At 40.0% G+C, this 18,446-nt stretch overlaps 2 long non-coding RNA genes across 2 annotated transcripts in view; one reads left to right on the top strand and one right to left on the bottom strand.

Annotated features, from left to right (window-relative positions):
* The window catches only part of LOC144990184 (uncharacterized), a 572,443-nt gene that overhangs the window by 274,842 nt on the left and 279,155 nt on the right, over window positions 1-18,446 (top strand). The window lies entirely within an intron of this gene.
* LOC144990178 (uncharacterized) lies at window positions 1,657-7,953 on the bottom strand. Its single transcript, XR_013654166.1, has 3 exons — window positions 7,771-7,953; window positions 4,070-4,191; window positions 1,657-3,244 (listed from the first exon to the last, which is right to left on the bottom strand). It is a non-coding gene; the product is annotated as an uncharacterized LOC144990178 (long non-coding RNA).

Here is an 18,446-nt window from a genome sequence, read left to right as displayed (position 1 = left end):
GCTGTTCAATTATTTGATAATGCATTTTGTGGTAAAAGGATCTCTTTTTTTTTAGATACTTAGAAAAAGAAGATTCACCAACTGAATCACAACTAACATTATGTGGTTGAAAAGAACGGCATCTTAGCAGTGGTGTGTCAGAACAAATACTATTGCTTTTACACCAATTGGCACATCCAGCTTCACCACTACAATGAACACAGACAACAACCTCATAATATTTCTTATCACATTCTCGCAAATAAATTCCTTGATTTCCAAATATTCTATTTACAGGCTTATACTTTCTCCATATGCTACCATTGTGTACAAAAATTTCTACTCCCAAAACATTTGAAGTAGCTTGAATGTCAATCTCCGATACAAAACTGCCAACATATTTCATACGTGACTTCTGAATGTACTCAGACACTGTTCCATAGCCTTTCTCCAGCAACTTCATATGAATGTCACTGTTCTTTAGCATAAACTTAACAACAGCCAGTCGAACTCTTCTATGACAATTTTCAGATCCACTAATGACTCGAGAAATAGCACGAAAAAAACTATTGCCATCATTTAATGTGACCTCTGTCTTACAAATAGAACCAAGCGTTACATTATTAGTTGGAATGTCTTCATACTGCTTCACAAAATCTAAATCAATATGTTTTGACAACAAAACTGCACTCTCAAACGACAATGGATAAAAACTGAAAGCATTTTCAACTAAATTGTTACTTTGATAGATTTCACTGTTTTGGTGATCATTGTTAACCAATGCACTAAACAAAACTTCATTACAATCACCAACTTCAGACCTGCCATGTTTAACACTCTTGCAATCTCCTTCTGACAGCATTTCTGAGTCTCTTTTGCGTTGCCTCATATTATGACCCAAATTATTTTTTTCCATAGATTTACACAACCCAAAACAACGCTGCTGCTGAAAAATTTCAACGCAAGTTACAACTTCATAATGACACTCATTTATATTTTGCAAATATATGCCTTGTTTAGATATGGCCTTACGTTGACAGGCATATTTCAACCAACGTTCATTGTGAAATGTATACACACTCACACCCAAGTAGTCAGCTGTAGCTTGAATTTCAACCTCTGTAGCCCAACTACCAGAAAATCTCATTCTAGAAACATTGAGATATTCATCCACAGACATATTTTCAGATCTCAAAAGAGAACTATAATTTCCAACATTCTTTTGTAAATGTGTGACAACTGCACGTCTTAACTTTATGTGATTTTTCTCTGTACCACTAATAACTTTGGACACAGCCCTAAAAAAACAATTGCCATCGGCTACTATATGATCAGTTTGACATGGAATTCCCAACATATCAACCTCTAGAGGGTTAGAACAAGCAGTGTTTTCACAATGCACATTCAGTTGTTTACACAATGCTTGTGTAACATCAAAATCAACAGGGTAAAACTCAAGTTTCTTTGATGAAACATCACCAAGAAACTCAACATCCAAACTAGCTTCATTAGCATCATACCATTTTGTCTTCTTTGATTCACGTTGCACAGTAGAAAGCTTACGCTTTCTGTTACTTTCATGCAACGGTAAGGGACTAGTTTGAACATCTAAACTGCACCCGAAACCAAACTGTGACCCAGTATTTAATCCAGTTTTACAATCCTTCTCAAGCACACTTTGTTTATTTTTCTCACTATGATCATTGTCAGTAACAGCAACGGATGCAATTTCAAAAGCCATTTCTTTCCCTGCAAGTGAAATACTCAAGCAACAAATATAATTGTATAAATCATTAAGACTAGGAAGGTACATGATAATACTTCTTCCATTTACATCTGCCATTCCAGTACCACTGCGTGCATGTGAATCCACCACAGCATAATGGCCGTTTTCTGAAATAACAGCACAAGTACTACTGCCTATGGTCAAAAAACATGTTTTATACTTGACAAGCATGTGCTCCAGTCCCTTTTTAAGAGTTATCACTTCACCACTGTCAACAAATTTACCATTACTCACATTAACAATCCCAGAAACGTATTCACCATACTCAAACTTAAATAATTTACCATCAATTTCAGAATCCATGGGCAAATCAGGTACTGACAAAAACTTCAAATTTCCAGGGATGATTTTGTTTTCACACACCGAGGAGTAAAGCTGATCACCAAGAAACACAACATGGTCCAAGTCTGTTGCCTCCCACTCAAAAACACTACGATCCGTGTGTTTAGCCATACTCACCAGGGCTATTGCCATGCACTGCACACCTCTGTTTTGAAGCTGCCGATCTCCTTGATGAAAAGATCCCCTTACACAACGTTCTGTGTCAAATCTGTTACAATTGTTTTCATTTAAAATCACTGAAGATGATTTTTTTTTTAAATTAATGCATTTTTTTCCAATTTTCAATGAATTTTTGCGTTCCATTAACACTTTACATTGTTCGCCAACCACAACTTTGTCATTTAACTCCTGAACATGTTCTTTTATAAAACCAGTCTGTCTTTTGCCCAAAACTGACTGATTCACACGTGCATCCTCTGCTCCCAAACCAAATGTATTATTACACCCATCCCAAGAAGCTTCTTTCACAAACATTGAACTGATGCCAAACCATTCTGCATTCAAAGACTTTTTCAAGTTCCAAATGTGCAACATCAAGTCATTAAAGCAACTGTTGAAAACAGCCACAGATGTTCCAATATTAGAAAACATTCCAGATGAATCTCGTGCACCACAATCGACCACAACAAAATACTCTTTGTGATGAATGACAGCACAAACGAAACCCTGCAAATCCAACAAACACAGATCTTCCTCCATCAGTCGCTCCTGCATCATTTCATACAGTGAAAAATCTTCACTCTTTGAATCACCAGAATACACAGGCTCATTGATAGCAACATCCCAAATTCTTCCAAACACACTGAGCTTTTCAGAAACCTTGAATAACTTTTCGGAATTGTTCACACATCCATCACTTCCATTAAATGAACAAACCAACTGCACACCTTCATTTCTAATATTGTCAACATCAGCGTCCCTCCATGTACACACTGGAGCAACAACATGGTTGATTGCAGCCACAACACAACATGTAAGAGATGTTGTACTATCACTTGAATGTGTTAATCTTACTTTCATTCCAGAAATCAAAGGCTTCTGTATTTGCTCCTGACACACACAACCAGAAGTTTTACCTTCTTCTTGAACCTTACACACTTTGGTGCGACGCATATTAAATCCCTTCTTTCGTGGCATCTATAAAAAAAAAATATAAAAATGAAACCACCAGTAAAATAAGATTATCATTTCTATTATGTATACCTAAAGCAATACATTTATGCCACACAGACCAATAATCAAAAACAAACAATATTTTCAGACTATTGGAAAATAGTTCTACACAGATAAAAGTAAAAATAATAATAAATGTGTCCTAAAATACAGTGTTCCCCAACCCCCGGGCCGCGGACCGGTACTGGTCTGTGGGTCATTTGGTACCGGGCCGCACAGAAATAATAACTTACTTCCGTTTTTTTTATATCTGAATCTGAAAGATGTTTTATTTAGAAAAGTTGCCCGATTCTGTGTGACTGTCACACCCGTCTGTCAACAGTAACGCAGACCAAGGTGCTCCTCTCGGCCACGTGATAAGTTACTGCTAAAATAAAACCCAGAAGCTAGCAAAATGAGCCTAGGGGAAAAGGCCCGGCCAGGAGACAGGAGGAGCCTTCCACTTCCAGAAAAGAAAGCTACACTTAACAGACAGTACTTTTTTGCACCATGAGTATGAGAAGGGGGGAGGATGATGAGACCCATGCAATGTCCCATTCATGGGTGTCAAAATTAAAGCTCGGGATGTGTGTTGTCACGTATCTGTTACTCCTTCTGCGTGGCGTTGCTACAGTAATCCTCCACCAACATCTCAAAGACCGATCCATTAACTTAAAAAATGTGCAATAAAGTTTATTGAAAAAAGAAACCTTATCAGTGAAAACCTTGAATTACGTCATACCGGGCCGTGGCGCTAACTAGGTTGGGGAGCACTGCTATAGATTATTAAACACTGCAAATTTAACTTACCTTTACCAAACTCTTAACTGGCTTACAAAACAAAAGGCTCTCTGGAAAAACCAGCAAACAGCTCCTCTCTGTTGTCCAGAAATGGTCAGCCACTGGTGTGGAAGATCCCTCAGAGCAAAACTCTGGAGTTACAAATAAAATGTAAAAGGAATAAAAAAAATTAACATTTATTTAAAACAAATACATAAACTTTAATAGACATAAAATGGTAAATGCTCTCTGGGAGGCTAATCCATAGAGGAGGTCCATTAAAACTGAATGAGGCCTTTCAGTGTGTTTTAACTTTTGGGATAACCAAAAGGCCTGTATCAGAGGACCTCAGGGTCCAGAGGGGATCATACTTTAAAATATCAGATAAATATGAAGGCCCAAGACCATACAAACATTTATAAACTAATAAAAACTTTAACATCAATCCTAAAGCGAACAGGAGGCCAAGCAGCCATTTTAAAATCTGTGTTCCTGCAAATATATTCATACTGGCTGCCACACACTTATAGATTATTTGAAGAAATTTATACACAAATTTAACATGTGTCCTATATTAGATTATTAAACACTGAAAATTGAACATAAAACCTAAAAAGTACTAAATACGTTGGAACTGATCTTCAGTGGAAATACCCACGGGTCGGCAGGCGTTTATAAACCGCGGTCAGGTGAGCCGACATCTGTGGAAGTGCGGTCTCGCTAGCCGTCACTGACTTTTTGCATGCGCGTTGACATCATAGTTTACATCATAGTTTACGGTGCACACCGCCAGCGAGCTGAAAAGACGGTATAAAGCGCTAATATCACCCATGTCAGTTACTCATCAAATAACATGTACTGTGCTCAGAAATCAATGAGAGATATTGCAGCTCTAGATTGTCTTTTGATGTACAGATTTATTCCTTTATTGCATGTCTGACCATTCTATAATCAACTACCAAGAAGAATGTGTTTGTTTGAAATTATGCAATCAGACAGATTCTAAAGGTGAGTTTGAACACTAACAAGTGTTTTGTGTGTTGTTGAGCACGGCATGGAATTAAACAGAAATAAAGATTCTCCACGTAAAATGACACATCTGATCCAGTCATGTCAATTCATTCTAAAGTGGCTTCTGTCCAAGATTACACAAAACTTTCAGTGGATTATTGTTGTTAATGATGTTCACTAATATAACAGCAAGTTTGAAGAAGATTTACTGTATAAAATTAGAGATATTGCCATTATAGTCTCACTGAGGCTGTCTCATTCAGTCAGCATAACATGGAAACCACCCAAAATGCCAATTTATTAAAAGATTACACAAACATTTCAGTGGATTATTGTTAGTTATGCCTTTTCATTCATAGTATTACGTATAACCATCCAAAATAAAATTTGGTACAAAGGTGACGCCAAACATTTAACATATTATTGTTGGAAGTGTTGTTCACTAACTACACGGCAAGTTTAAACAAATTTGACTGAAGAATATAAGAAAGTCAAGTTATAGACCACTTCACAGTCATAGTGTAATATTTAAACCTTACAAAATACCCTTTTTTCAAAGGTGACGCTAAACGTTCACTGGATTATTGTTAGTAATGGTGTCCATGATCATCACAGCAAGTTTGAAGAAGAATGACTGTAGAAAAGTAAAGATATTGACATAATAGACCAATTCAGGCCTCCTTATTCATAGTATAAAATGTTTATAAACCGGTTAAAGTGGCATTTTGGGTGGATCAAATGTTCTTTAACTATGAAGGCAGGATGCCTAGGAGAATTAAACTTTAATATCTGTAATTTTCTCCTGTCAATATTCTTCAAAATTGCTGAGATTATCATGAACATTATTACCAACAATAATCCAGTGACTTTTTTTTGTAATCTTTTAATAAATTGGCATTTTGGGTAGTTTCCATGTTATATGCTGACTGAAGGAGACAGCCTGAATGAGACTATATCAATATCTCTAATTTTATACAGTAAATCTTCTTCAGGCTTGCTGTTATATTAGTGAACATCATTAACAACAATAATCCACTGAAAGTTTTGTGTAATCTTGGACAGAAGCCACTTTAGAATGAATTGACATGACTGGATCAGATGTGTCATTTTACGTGGAGAATCTTTATTTCTGTTTCATTCCATGCCGTGCTCAACAACACACAAAACACTCTTGTTAGTGTTCAAACTCACTTTTACATTCTGTCTGATTGCATATATTTCAAACACACACATTCTTGGTAGTTGATTATAGAATGGTCAGACATGCAATAAAGGAATAAATCTGTACATCAAAAGACAATCTAGAGCTGCAATATCTCTCATTGATTTCTGAGCACAGTACATGTTATTTGATGAGTAACTGACATGGGTGATATTAACACTTTATACCGTCTTTTCAGCTCGCTGGCGGTGTGCACCGTAAACTATGATGTAAACTATGATGTAAACTATGATGTAAACTATGATGTCAACGCGCATGCAAAAAGTCAGTGACGGCTAGCGAGACCGCACTTCCACAGATGTCGACCGCGGTGTTTAAAAAGTATTATATGTGAACTGCTATGTATTTGATCAATTAGAAAGGAGTTTCACTACTTAATGTGGTTTAAAAACTGTAAAAACTACGTTCGAATTCCAAGAACTATAAAGATGGCGGAATGACTACAAAAACCGATCTCTGAAACGGATAGAAAGTTGTTGTTTGTCGATCAGTATCGATTCTACGTGTCATTTTGTACATTTGTGTCCGTTAAAAAGAAAATTCGTCGGTTGGTTTGCTTTAAAAAGTATTTTAAAAATTACGTTCGAATCAAATTGCCATGACCACTTCCGGTTCAACGAAGGAAAAGTTCAAATCATTTACGTTCGTCCTATCGATTTTAAACTTTTACGGTTTTTATTCAAAAAAATTGTTTATCAGAGGGTGAGTAGTGTTGTCTTAAGGCCTGTTCACACCGGGACGAATTTCGCCGGCGATTTTCGCCGACGTTTAACGCCTCGTGACTAAACAAAGGCCACCAACGAGAGTGTGCACACCGACGCGAAAAAACGCCAGGCGTTAAAGCGTCAAAAAAAAAAAAAACGCCTCGGGTTCGTCTTTTTTTTTCGACGCGTCGCGTCGAAATCTACTCGACCAATGAGAACGGCGCTTTTGCTCACGTGTCTGGAGCTTCTGAAGTTACAGTAAAACACAACTTGGGGGCGCTCAAACACAAAACTGCCTTGCTGAGCACACATACCAGCGAAGAAGATAGACGCCAAGTAGCGTCTACACAGCCGCGAAGCAATAATGACGGACATTCTAAAACATCCCCGAACCAAGCACCAGTTGGAGCTACTGGTGCTTGAAATATTCATGTTTTCTTTGTTTGATTCTGACAAGCGTGTAAATACTTGCTCTCTTCTTCTGAGGGAAAAGCGAGTTTAAGAAGCGTAAAGTTGCGCAGTGCCACCTTGTGTACAGGAGTATTTCTGTTTTACATTAAGCGCCATCTAATGTCAGGGAATGAAATTGCATGTTCACTCCACTCATCGTCAGCGAAAATCGCCTGGGTGTGAACACAAAAAACGTGGCGAAAAACGTGGCGAAAAACGCTGGCGAATAACGCCTGGCGAATATTCGTCCCGGTGTGTACGGGCCTTTAGTGTGAAAAAGGTCGTTGATTTACAGTAACGGCCCTTTTAAAGTCGCGGGAAAATTCATAATGGTCGTGACTAACCTCGAGTAAAGTTGAAGACCTCCTCCTTCTTCTCACTGGGGGTCCGGTGGTCTTCCTTGCTGGTCAGGAGCGTCGAAGATCGAAGTGTAGTAGAAATGAGGAAAGCTCTTAAAAGAGCTGTTTTTGCTCTAGTTCGGCAACCTTGAGTGAAATTCTCCGTGGGGTGTGGTTCTCCAGTCGTCCAGCAGGGGTCGAGTAGAGGGAAGATTGATATGAAAATCCCCTGGGGTGATTGGCTTGACCAGCTGCTTGACTCAAGGTTTCCCTTTTCTCGTTCGTATTTGATGAAGTAGGTTGATTACATGTTATTTTTTCATGAAATAATAGAAGTTCTACTTAGTTTAGTTCCTTATGTATGTGTAGAACATTTTATAGTAATTATTGTATTGATCATTAATCCGTTGTTGAACATTCTAGCTATTGAGTTTGTTCTCATTTGCATGAGCTCTCCCATGGACCAATCAGACAGCTCCGTTTTTAGTTTGACTCCCAAGGGTTGAAATCTAATAAAATTACATTCCAATCCCAAAGTGGTGGTGTGCTGTCTTCTTTGTGTTATGTATGTGTGTTTTGTGGGTGATTCTGTTAGATAATTCTCACAAGAAACGTGTGCTATTCCGGGGTCGTGACGTCATACTTCCCATGATGCTTTGCTGGTGGGGGAAATTTCAAAAGAACTCTCTTTTTAATCCCTTGGAGAGTTTGTTTCCAATAAGCAATAATTTTACAGTACTGTTGAGATGTGCTTTGTATGATGTGAAGGGTAGAGTTCCAAAATATTTTTTAACTTAAAAACCATAACTTTGGGTGGTGTTGCCAACAAAGGTGTTCCAAGATACAGGCTGGTTCAACTTAAAGTCAGTTCATTCTGAATAGAGTCAGTCTCCTACAAAACAGTTGATCATCAAGTGATCCTCAGAAGACTCAGACTTTGTCAGAATTCCTGTTCTCTCCTGTAACTCCTGGAAAGCCTTCAAAGATCGGCATCATGCAGTTCCCTGAATTTCATAACAATTTGGACACCCCGTGCTTTCTACTTTTCTATCTCAGGTGTTTACATAAAGCGCTTGACACGAAACAAAAGTGGCGCATTACCGCCACCACCTGGTCTGGAGGGGAACTACTACTATTTAACACGGAGAATGACACCTATTTGTCAAAGTACAAACATAATACATATGAACATTTTACAAAGACTATTTATGAATCTGCTATGTTTTGACCATGGAAAACGTGGCCGATTTTCTAAATAATAAAATTACAAACACTTTGGTGGCGATTTAATGTATTTGTTCAGAAATAAACCCTCAAGTCATTAGTCTATGGCAATATTTATTTTTTTTGCCGCTGAACGATTTACAGGGTCTTGCGAGGAGGCTTTTTTTCAGTAGTTTTCTCTTCCGTCTTACTGAAAATAGCTTTGAATATGAATCTGACCCTGTTCCTGTTGGCAATAATTCAACCATTTCTTGTGAGATCAAACCGAAAACGAGCAGATATGCAGCATCACAGGACAGCAAGGAGGAGAAGTTGACGTCTCAGAAGATTTCCTCTGGATGGCCTGGCCAGACATGAACAACCTGTGAGTCAAACTTAAAGTTTTTTTTTTTTTTAGTTTAACTTTTTTAGTTAAAGCATTTGTCACTAATTGTTCTTAAGGTTACACAATCTGCTGGGTAAGAGTTTAACATTCTTTTTCAACATTGAGTTGTATAGTCTAACTACATGAAACACTTGACACCTGAGTTCAAAGTTTAGTATTTTTTATTCAGAGTCAAACCATATCACTTGTTTGAAAACAAAAATACTTTCATTTATTAAATACTTTCATTTTTCACCCAGTAAAAAAAAAACACAAGATTTTTCAGCATTTAAAAATACTTCATAAACTAAAATGTAAGACATCAAAAATAAATAGAAACATTCAAAAAATGAGATTTAATTTCCTCAATGAAATACATTAATGTTCCATTTTACAGAGTCTTCCACGTCTCTACTGCTTTGCCAACAGAATAGGGTGATTAAGGTGGTTAAATGTTTCTCGTAGACCCTATAGTGCTGCTTATCAAACGTGGAGCTTTGTTAGATGCATCTAACTCTGAAATCTCAGCTTCCTGAGACAAACAGCTGAAAGGTTTTTTATCAGAGTAAACTTATACCCTTGTGAGGATCTCCTGTTGTAATTTTGTGAACATCGGACAAAGCACAGAGAAAATACAGGGCAGAATGTGCCCCATGCAATAACTAGGTGGCGCTATAGAGCTCGTCCAAAGTTGTCATATCCATGGGTTAAGAATGGAAGCTTCATCATATCCATTGATTTTCAGTGAGATCGGACAAGGAATGTGCACGTGAGAGCAACATTTGGGCATGGCGAGACGCCCAACTTTGCCGCTCTGTCACGACCACACCCCCGCTTTGAAAGTTATGGTTTTTTATCAGAGTAAACTTCAATGGTTTTTCAACAGGTGGACGTCATTTTGAGGTGTGTTTGCTCATCCTACTTGGAGCAGTGATGCTCCAAGTAAAACATGTCATTTCCTGTTGCCAACAGGTGGCGCTACACCTTTTCCGGATTCTTCCACCTCTGATGTGTTCAGAGTCAGACTACAATCATGCACATAAACTTTGGATCAGATTGGATTATGCATGGCTGAGTAATGGCCATTTTTCTTTTCATGGCGTGTTTTCGAAATGACCTCCATTTTCGACGCGCGCCACGGTTACAAACAACCGTAAAAACTTAAAAGCTTCGCAATTTAACATCGGACATGTGTTTAGTTTACAAAACCAAAGTTTGGAGTAATTATTCACAAATCTCTAGGAGGAGTTCGTTCTAGAAGGAGGCCTGCGAATGACCAAAATAGAGCAAAAATGACATATTGACACCAATATAGCAGACTTCCTGTGCAACTGACAGCTTGGTCCCAAGAGACTTTTTTGTAGGTTTGCATCTGATGAACATGTCCTGTAAATATCAAGCTTGTATGTTAAAGAACATGGCGGGGCTCGCGAAAACAAACATTGTAGGTGGCGCTATCGAGCCGTTTTTGTGCACTTATGCAAGTGCTGTGTATCTAAGTTGGAGATATGTAAGAGGCATCTCATTCTGAAATCTCAGCCTCGTGATACAAACGGCTGATTTTTTATGAATTTTTAATTATCTGACTGCAACGCAATCAACCACTTCCTGTTTGGCGGTGGCTTGCGCAGGCACCATCAGGTGTACACCCATGAAACTTTAAACGATGAAAGAAAACCCTTGTGAGTATCTCCTGTTGTAATTTTATGAACATCGGAAAAAGCACAGAGAAAAGATAGGTCAGAATGCGACAAAAACTGTGTTTTTCAATAACTAGGTGGCGCTATAGAGCTCGTCCAAGATTGTCATATCCATTGGTTCAAAATGGAAGCCTCATCACCTCCATCGAATTTCAGTGAGATTAGACAAGGAATGTGCACGTGAGAGCAACTCTTCTGTGCACGGCGAGACGCCCAACTTCGCCGCTCTGTCACGACCACACCCCTGCGTTGAAAGTTATGGTTTTTTATGAGAGTAAACTTCAATGGCTTTTCAACAGGTGGACGTCATTTTCAAGTGTGTCGGCTCATCCTACTTGGAGCAGTGATGCTCCAAGTCAAACATGTCATTTCCTTTTGCCAGCAGGTGGCGCTACACTTTTTCCAGATTCTTTCACTGCAGATGTGTTCAGAGTCAGACTACAATCATGCATATCAATTTTGGATCAGATTGGATTATGCATGGCTGAGTAATGGCCATTTGTCTTTTCATGGCGTGTTTTCGAAATGACCTTGAAATTCGACGCGCCGCCACGGTCACAAACATCCGTAAAAACTTAAAAGCTTCGCAATTTAACATCGGACATGTGTTTAGTTTACAAAACCAAAGTTTGGAGTAATTATTCACAAATCTCTAGGAGGAGTTCGTTCTAGAAGGAGGCCTACAAATGTCCAAAATAGAGCAAAAATGACATATTGACACCAATATAGCAGACTTCCTGTGCGACTGACAGCTTGGTACCAAGAGACTTTTTTGTAGGTTTCCATCTGATGAACATGTCCTGAAAAAATCAAGCTTGTATGTTAAAGCATATGCGGGGGCTCGGGACAAATGTCACTGTAGGTGGCGCTGTCGAGCCATTTTTGTGCGCCCATGCCAATCTCCTGTAAAATACGAAATTTTTCGCGACTCCTGAGGTGTGTGCCAAATTTGGTGAGTTTTGGGGTATGTTAAAGGCCTCAAAAAGGCGATTCTTCCGTCGGAAGAAAAAGAATAATAATAATAATTAAAGCTACAAGTAGCATTTAGCGGGCCCGAGCACGTGCGACCGCATGGCACGAGCGACCGCCCCGTGAGCAACGCCCTGCTCGAGCCATTCTCGTCGTTTTTTCTTGTCCATTCTGGAGCTCCAAGCTAATGTTAATACGACAGCAGCCTGGGGGGGGGGGGGGGGGGGCTGTAATCTGTTGCCTTAAGGGACAAAGACTTTTGCATATAGCATGAAAAAAATTCAAGCAATGATGATAATTGCTATCACTGTCCCTAAGGATGAGAACAATAGAACTCATTCAATTTCCACTACAATGTCTAGATGAGTGTCAGCTATGTCTGATAACTTGGCCAATTAGCTGGACCGGGATCTTGCAAAGTGCAGGTGGTTAACGTCCAGTGTGATGAGTCTGTGGACGGCAACAGTACAGCATAGCTTTTGGTTTCCACAAGAGAAGAACTCCTGACACATCTGCCCTAACAGACAACTACAAGAGGAGTTGAAATGTATAACACGGTGAAGGCGTTTTTGTGCAGAAAAAGGTACAATTAGAAAAGCTGGTAGCAGTGACTGCAGATGGGACTCCTGCTATGATCAATAGACAAACAGGTTTCATCACTCACTGTAAAGCTGACCCAGACTTTCCAAAATGTCTGCATTACTGCTGCGTCATTCACCAGCAGGCCTTATGTGCAGAAGTGATTGGCTCTGGACATATAATGACTCTTATTCTGAAAATCGTAAACAACCTCAGCTGCAAAGCAAAACAGCACAGGATTTTTAAGGTGCTATTGGAGGAGATGTCTGTTGAATATGGTGAATATGAACATTGTGAATCTGAACTTGCATTCTTGACTGACATTACTGGAAAACTAAACCACTTGATCTGCGAGCTGCAAGACAATGGCAAAACTATTTTTTTTTGACCAGCCTGCCTGAGCCAGTGTTTTTCTTGTGGGGATCTTTTCTGCCAGGGCTTGTCAGCTTGGTCAGTGGATGTTGCTGCAGTTGTTTCCCTTGCTGGGACAGCTGGAGTTAAACACAGCAGCTCACGGCTCTGAAGTGGACCCCGTTGCTGTCCCAGTCTGGATGGGCACTGTGGCGATGTTCCAATGGCCAGGCTGGCTCCTGGTATAAAGAGATTCCCAAATACCATTTCCTAACCGCAGAGCCAAGGATGTGTTTACATGTTTAGGTCAAAAATGTGATGGACAGCTTCATGTTGTCTTTTGATGTAAGTTTAAACCTAAACATGCCACCCTGTTATTAATCCAGTTGATATGGTTCTCCATCTGTGTCTAGGTGATAGAAAAGCATTTTTTTTTATATTTAGAGCTCTAAGCAAACAAACAGTTGTCTATATAAAAGAGCTTTTACAATTGTGCACTTTTAGCAGGTCTCTGAGTTCATGTGACCAATGTATGGTGGATTTTCACAGACCTTGTTTAAAACTGAAGGTGAGAGAGACTTAGAGAAATGGCTTCATTGTTCTGGAGTTCTTTGTTTCATCCACAGAAGAGTAGAATTGGTGATTGATTTTGAAAAGCTGCTGAAAAAAGTATCTTTTTCAAATTGCAATTTCTAACTTGGGTTTTACATTTTGTGTTCCATTTTTTGTGCTTTAATTGGGAAGCATTTGTTATTTGTTTGGTGTTTTTAAGGTTCTGCAAATATACACATCATTTTTTAGAGACATTTGTTATCAGTTGTGTTTGTTGATTTGTAGTTTAATTTCATTGGATGTATAGATGTCGTGTGGGGGGGAGGCTCGAGATCAGGTAGGACCCAGGCGCAGAGACGGGAGGCAAACGGGTTCAGGGCAAGTGGGTTTATTTAACTAACAAAAAGCGCTGCAGAGCAGGATGACAAAACTAAAAACAAAAACTTACTGTGGCATGGCAAGGGACATGGACGCCAGACAAGAAGACGTGATCAACATGAGCAGAAGTTAATGGACCAGCACAGGAGGAAGGGAGAGACAAGACTTATATACAGACAGGGCAGACAAGACACAGGTGAACACGATTAGGGCAGATGGGGACCAAAGGAAGTAAAACTCAAGAAACATGACAAGACAGGAAACCTTTCAAAATAAAACAGGAAACAGAACCAAACAAGACAAAACAAGAACTAAAGCGAAAAACAAGACAACAAACTGAAACCATGACAATAGAAAGGAAAAGAAGTTCAAACATTGATTATAAAAAAGGATATAAGAGATAAAAAAAAAGAAAAAGGAAAAGAAAAAAGATAAAATATTGATTTAATTGCATTTTGAATGAATAAAAAACAATGATTAATAGAATCAGAATCAGAATCAGAAATCAGAAAAAGTTTTATTGCCAGGTTCAGTAGAGCGCACTTTACAAAACGAGGAATTTGACTTGGTGTATAGTGCAATTAAGAATAAGTTAAAAATTAAGTTAACAACAACAACACACTATATACAGTAGAGTAAGGTGACTTAAAGTGGGAGCACAGATGGGCTGGGATGGTGGGGCCTGTAAGTGGCACCGACAGTCCTTTGGTGGGCGGGGGGGGAGGGGGGGTCACCTGGGGGAGTTGGGGTACTGTTCAGCAGGCTGACTGCAGTGGGGAAGAAGCTGTTCTTGTGGCGCGAGGTCCTGGTCCTGATGGACCGGAGCCTCTTGCCAGAAGGGAGGGGCCGAAAGAGATTATGTCCTGGATGAGAGGGGTTGGCTACAATCCTGGCTGCCCGCCTCCAGGTCCTGGAGATGTGCAGCTCCTGGAGAGACGGGAGGTGGCAGCCGATCACCTTCTCTGCTGAGTGGATGACGCGTTGCAGCTTGGCCTTGTCTCTGGCCGTGGCCGCAGCGAACCAGACTGTGATGGAGGACGTGAGGGTGGATTCGATGATGGCATCGTAGAAGTCTACCAGCATCTTTTCAGGGAGGTGAAACTTCTTCAGCTGCCTCAGGAAGTACATCCTCTGCTGGACCTTCTTAGTGATGGAGCTGATGTTCTGCTCCCACTTGAGGTCCTGGCTGATGATGGTTCCCAGGAAGCAGAAGGACTCCACAGAGGTCACCGGGGAGTCACAGAGGATGACAGGGGGGAGGGGGGCTGGGGCCTTCCTGAAGTCCACTGTCATCTCCACTGTCTTCAGAGCATTAAGCTCCAGGTTGTTAGCGCTGCACTATGACACCAGCCTGGCTATTTCACTCCTGTAGGCCAACTCATCTCCGTCAGAGATGAGGCCGATGAGTGTGGTGTCGTCAGCAAACTTCAGGAGTTTGACAGACAGGTGACCAGCTGTGCAGCTGTTTGTGTACAGGGAGAGTAACAGGGGTGAAAGGACACAGCCCTGGGGGGATCCGGTGCTTGTGGTCCGAGTATCTGAGACGAGCTTCCCCAGCCTCACATACTGCTGTCTGTCCGTCAGGAAGTCTGTGATCCACCTGCAGGTGGAGTCAGGCACATTCATCTTGGAGAGTTTTTAATACTAAAGATGTATGAAAGACATACCGAAAAATATGTCTTTCAGTGTTTAACTGGCTGTCTTTGGATTATGCATGCCTGAGTAATGGCCATTCTTACTCCTCATCTCTCTGTTCACTGCTTGCTAATTTACATAGCAGGGGTCCCAGCAGGAGGGGGCGGGGTTGTAACACGACTCCTTCAGCAGAGCCAGGCTGAGAGAGGCTTTGACATGTAAGATGTTAGATGTTAGAATGCTAGATGTTAGAATGACCAGTTCATTGTATATCTATGAAAATATTCAGGGAGCTATGGGACATGTTCAGCTATAGGTGTGTGAAAATTGGTGTCGATTGTTGAAACATAAGTTACCATAAAAAAATGTTTGTTTGGAGTCTAGACAGATTTAACACAGGTTTTTGGATGAAAAAGGATTTTTTATAAATCATCTGTTACACTTTTAAGTCTGAAAAAAATATGGAAGGCAGCAAACACAGATCTCTACCGTTTTTAATTTTTTTGTGCTGATATTTGAAAGATAAGTTATGCAAAAAAATAGGTGTTTGCAGTTTTGCCTAAAAAGACGTTTTCGGACCTTTTTGGATCAAATGTTGTCTAAAAGTTCACCTGTAACTTCAATCATTCTGAATTTTTTTAGGAAAACTAAACCACTTCAACTGTGATCTGCAAGGCAATGGTAAAACTATATTTTTTATGGAACAGCCTGCAGTGTTTCTTGTGGGGATCTTTTCTGCCAGGGCTTGCCGGCTTGGTCGGTGGTTGTTGCTGTTACCAATCCAGTTGATATGGTTCTCCATCTGTGTCTAAGTGATATAATCAGAATCAGAATCGTTTATTGTCATTGTACATGGGGATACAATGAAATTGCAGCAGCCTTGGAGTGAAGGAGTTACATAAAATAAAAATAAAAATAGAATAGAAAAAGAAATACTGTATTTACAACTCTTAACAAAAAATGAACAATATGGACAGAAACTGTTAAATATTAAATATTTGTGAATAAAATAGAAAGGAATTACATGAGTTGCTGTGAGCACAGCTTAATAAATATCAAGTTATTGCACAGTGACCCGGTTAGACAGTCAGGATATTGCACGCATTGTAGTAAAATTAGAGTGAGGTGTGGTTGGTGGACGTATGTGCATTCCGTATGATAATTGCCTATGGAAAAAAGCTGTTTCTTAGTCTGTTTGTCCTGGTTCTGATGGACCTGTACCTCCTTCCAGAGGGCAGCAGTTCAAACAGAGGGAAAGCAGAATGGGTGGAGTTAGTGGTGATGCTAGTCACTCTGCTGATGCAGCGAGACTGGTAAATGTCCTTCAGTGAGGGGAGGGGGCAGCCGATGATCCTCTGCGCTGTCTTTACCACTCTCTGGAGACTCTGCCGTTCTGCTTCAGTGCAGTGGGAAAACCACACTGTGATGCCATAGGACAGAATGCTCTCAATGGTTGAGCGGTAGAACGTTACCAGCAGCTCCTGGCTGACGTCGTTCCTCCTAAGTTTTCTCAGGAAGTGCAGGCGTTGCTGGGCCTTCCTGATGACAGTCATGGTGTTGTTAGACCATGTGAGGTCAGCAGAGATGGTGGTGCCCAGGAGGGTGAAGCTGTGGACCCTCTCCACACAGTTTCCATCGATGTAGAGTGGGGGTGGATCTGTTCTGTTCTGCAAACTGGTGGGGGACGAAGATTGGAGGGAGGGAGTCTTTGATGTGTCCCAGGAGCAGCCGCTCCAGACACTTTGTGATTACAGCAGTGAGTGCAACTGGGCGGAAGTCCGTGAGGAAGGCTGTGGATGAGGACTTTTTGGGTATCGGGATGATAGTGGATGACTTCAGGCAAGCAGGGATGAAAGCCTGAGCTAGCGACAGGTTGAAGATTTTTGTGAAGACCTGGGAGAGTTGATCGGCGCAGGCCCGCAGAACCTTTCCGGGAACTCCATCAGGTCCCGCCGCTTTCCTGGGGTTTACCCTGCTGAACATCCGTGCCATCCGTGCCACGTCCATAAAGGCATTGTTTTTATATTTAGAGCTCTAAGCAACCAAACAGTTGTCTATATAAAAGAGCTTTTACAATTGTGCACTTTTAGCAGGCTGAAAAAATTATCTTTTTAAAATTGCCATTTCAAATTTGGGTTTTAAATTTTGTGTTCCATTTTTCTGTGCTTGTATTGGAAGGATTTGTTATTATTTTGTTTAAAAGTGCTACATATTGTATATACACATAATTTATTTAGAGAAATTTGCTATAGGTTGTGTTTTTTGGTTTTGTAGTTTAATTTCATTGGATTTATATTAAGGAAAAGAAGTTGCAGCATTGATTAAAAAAGGATAAAAGAGACATTTACTGTCTAAGTCTTATGTTACATCTGTAGAACTGTACTGAGAGTTGGGTTTTGTTTTGGAGCACATTCATATGTTTTGTTTGTAAAAAAAAAAAGATAAAATATTAAGTTAATTGCATTTTACATGACTAGAAAAGCAATGATTATTCATAAAAATCTATGAAAGACATACAAAACAAATGAAAAAGCAGTCTGCCCTCCCTCTTGTGTCTAAACTATTGTCACCTCACTTCTGGGTTAGTTAGCATATAAACAGGCAGCTGGTGTGTGTGTGTGTGGGGGGGGGGGGGGGGGGTGAAATTTGACTCCAGCAACAGGAAAGATTGAGGAGCAGGCTGCAGCATGAGAAAAAGACTGAACCATGTAAGAGGAAATGACATCCTACAGTTGACCAGTTCATTTTATATCTGTAAAGAATATTCAAGAAGCATTTAGACATGTTCAACTATATGCGTGTTAAACTTGGTGTGGATATTTGAAGCATAAGTAATTTTAAAACACACTTGTTTGGAGTCCAGACGGAAAAAGCACAGGTTTTGGGATGAATCAGGATTTTTTTAAAATCATCTGTTTCACCTGGACTTC

This window comes from Oryzias latipes, chromosome 24 (genome assembly GCF_053564925.1).
Source record: "Oryzias latipes strain Hd-rR chromosome 24, Olatipes_Hd-rR_3.1".
Lineage (NCBI taxonomy): Eukaryota > Metazoa > Chordata > Actinopteri > Beloniformes > Adrianichthyidae > Oryzias > Oryzias latipes.
This window is presented reverse-complemented; position numbering and strand designations above follow the sequence as displayed.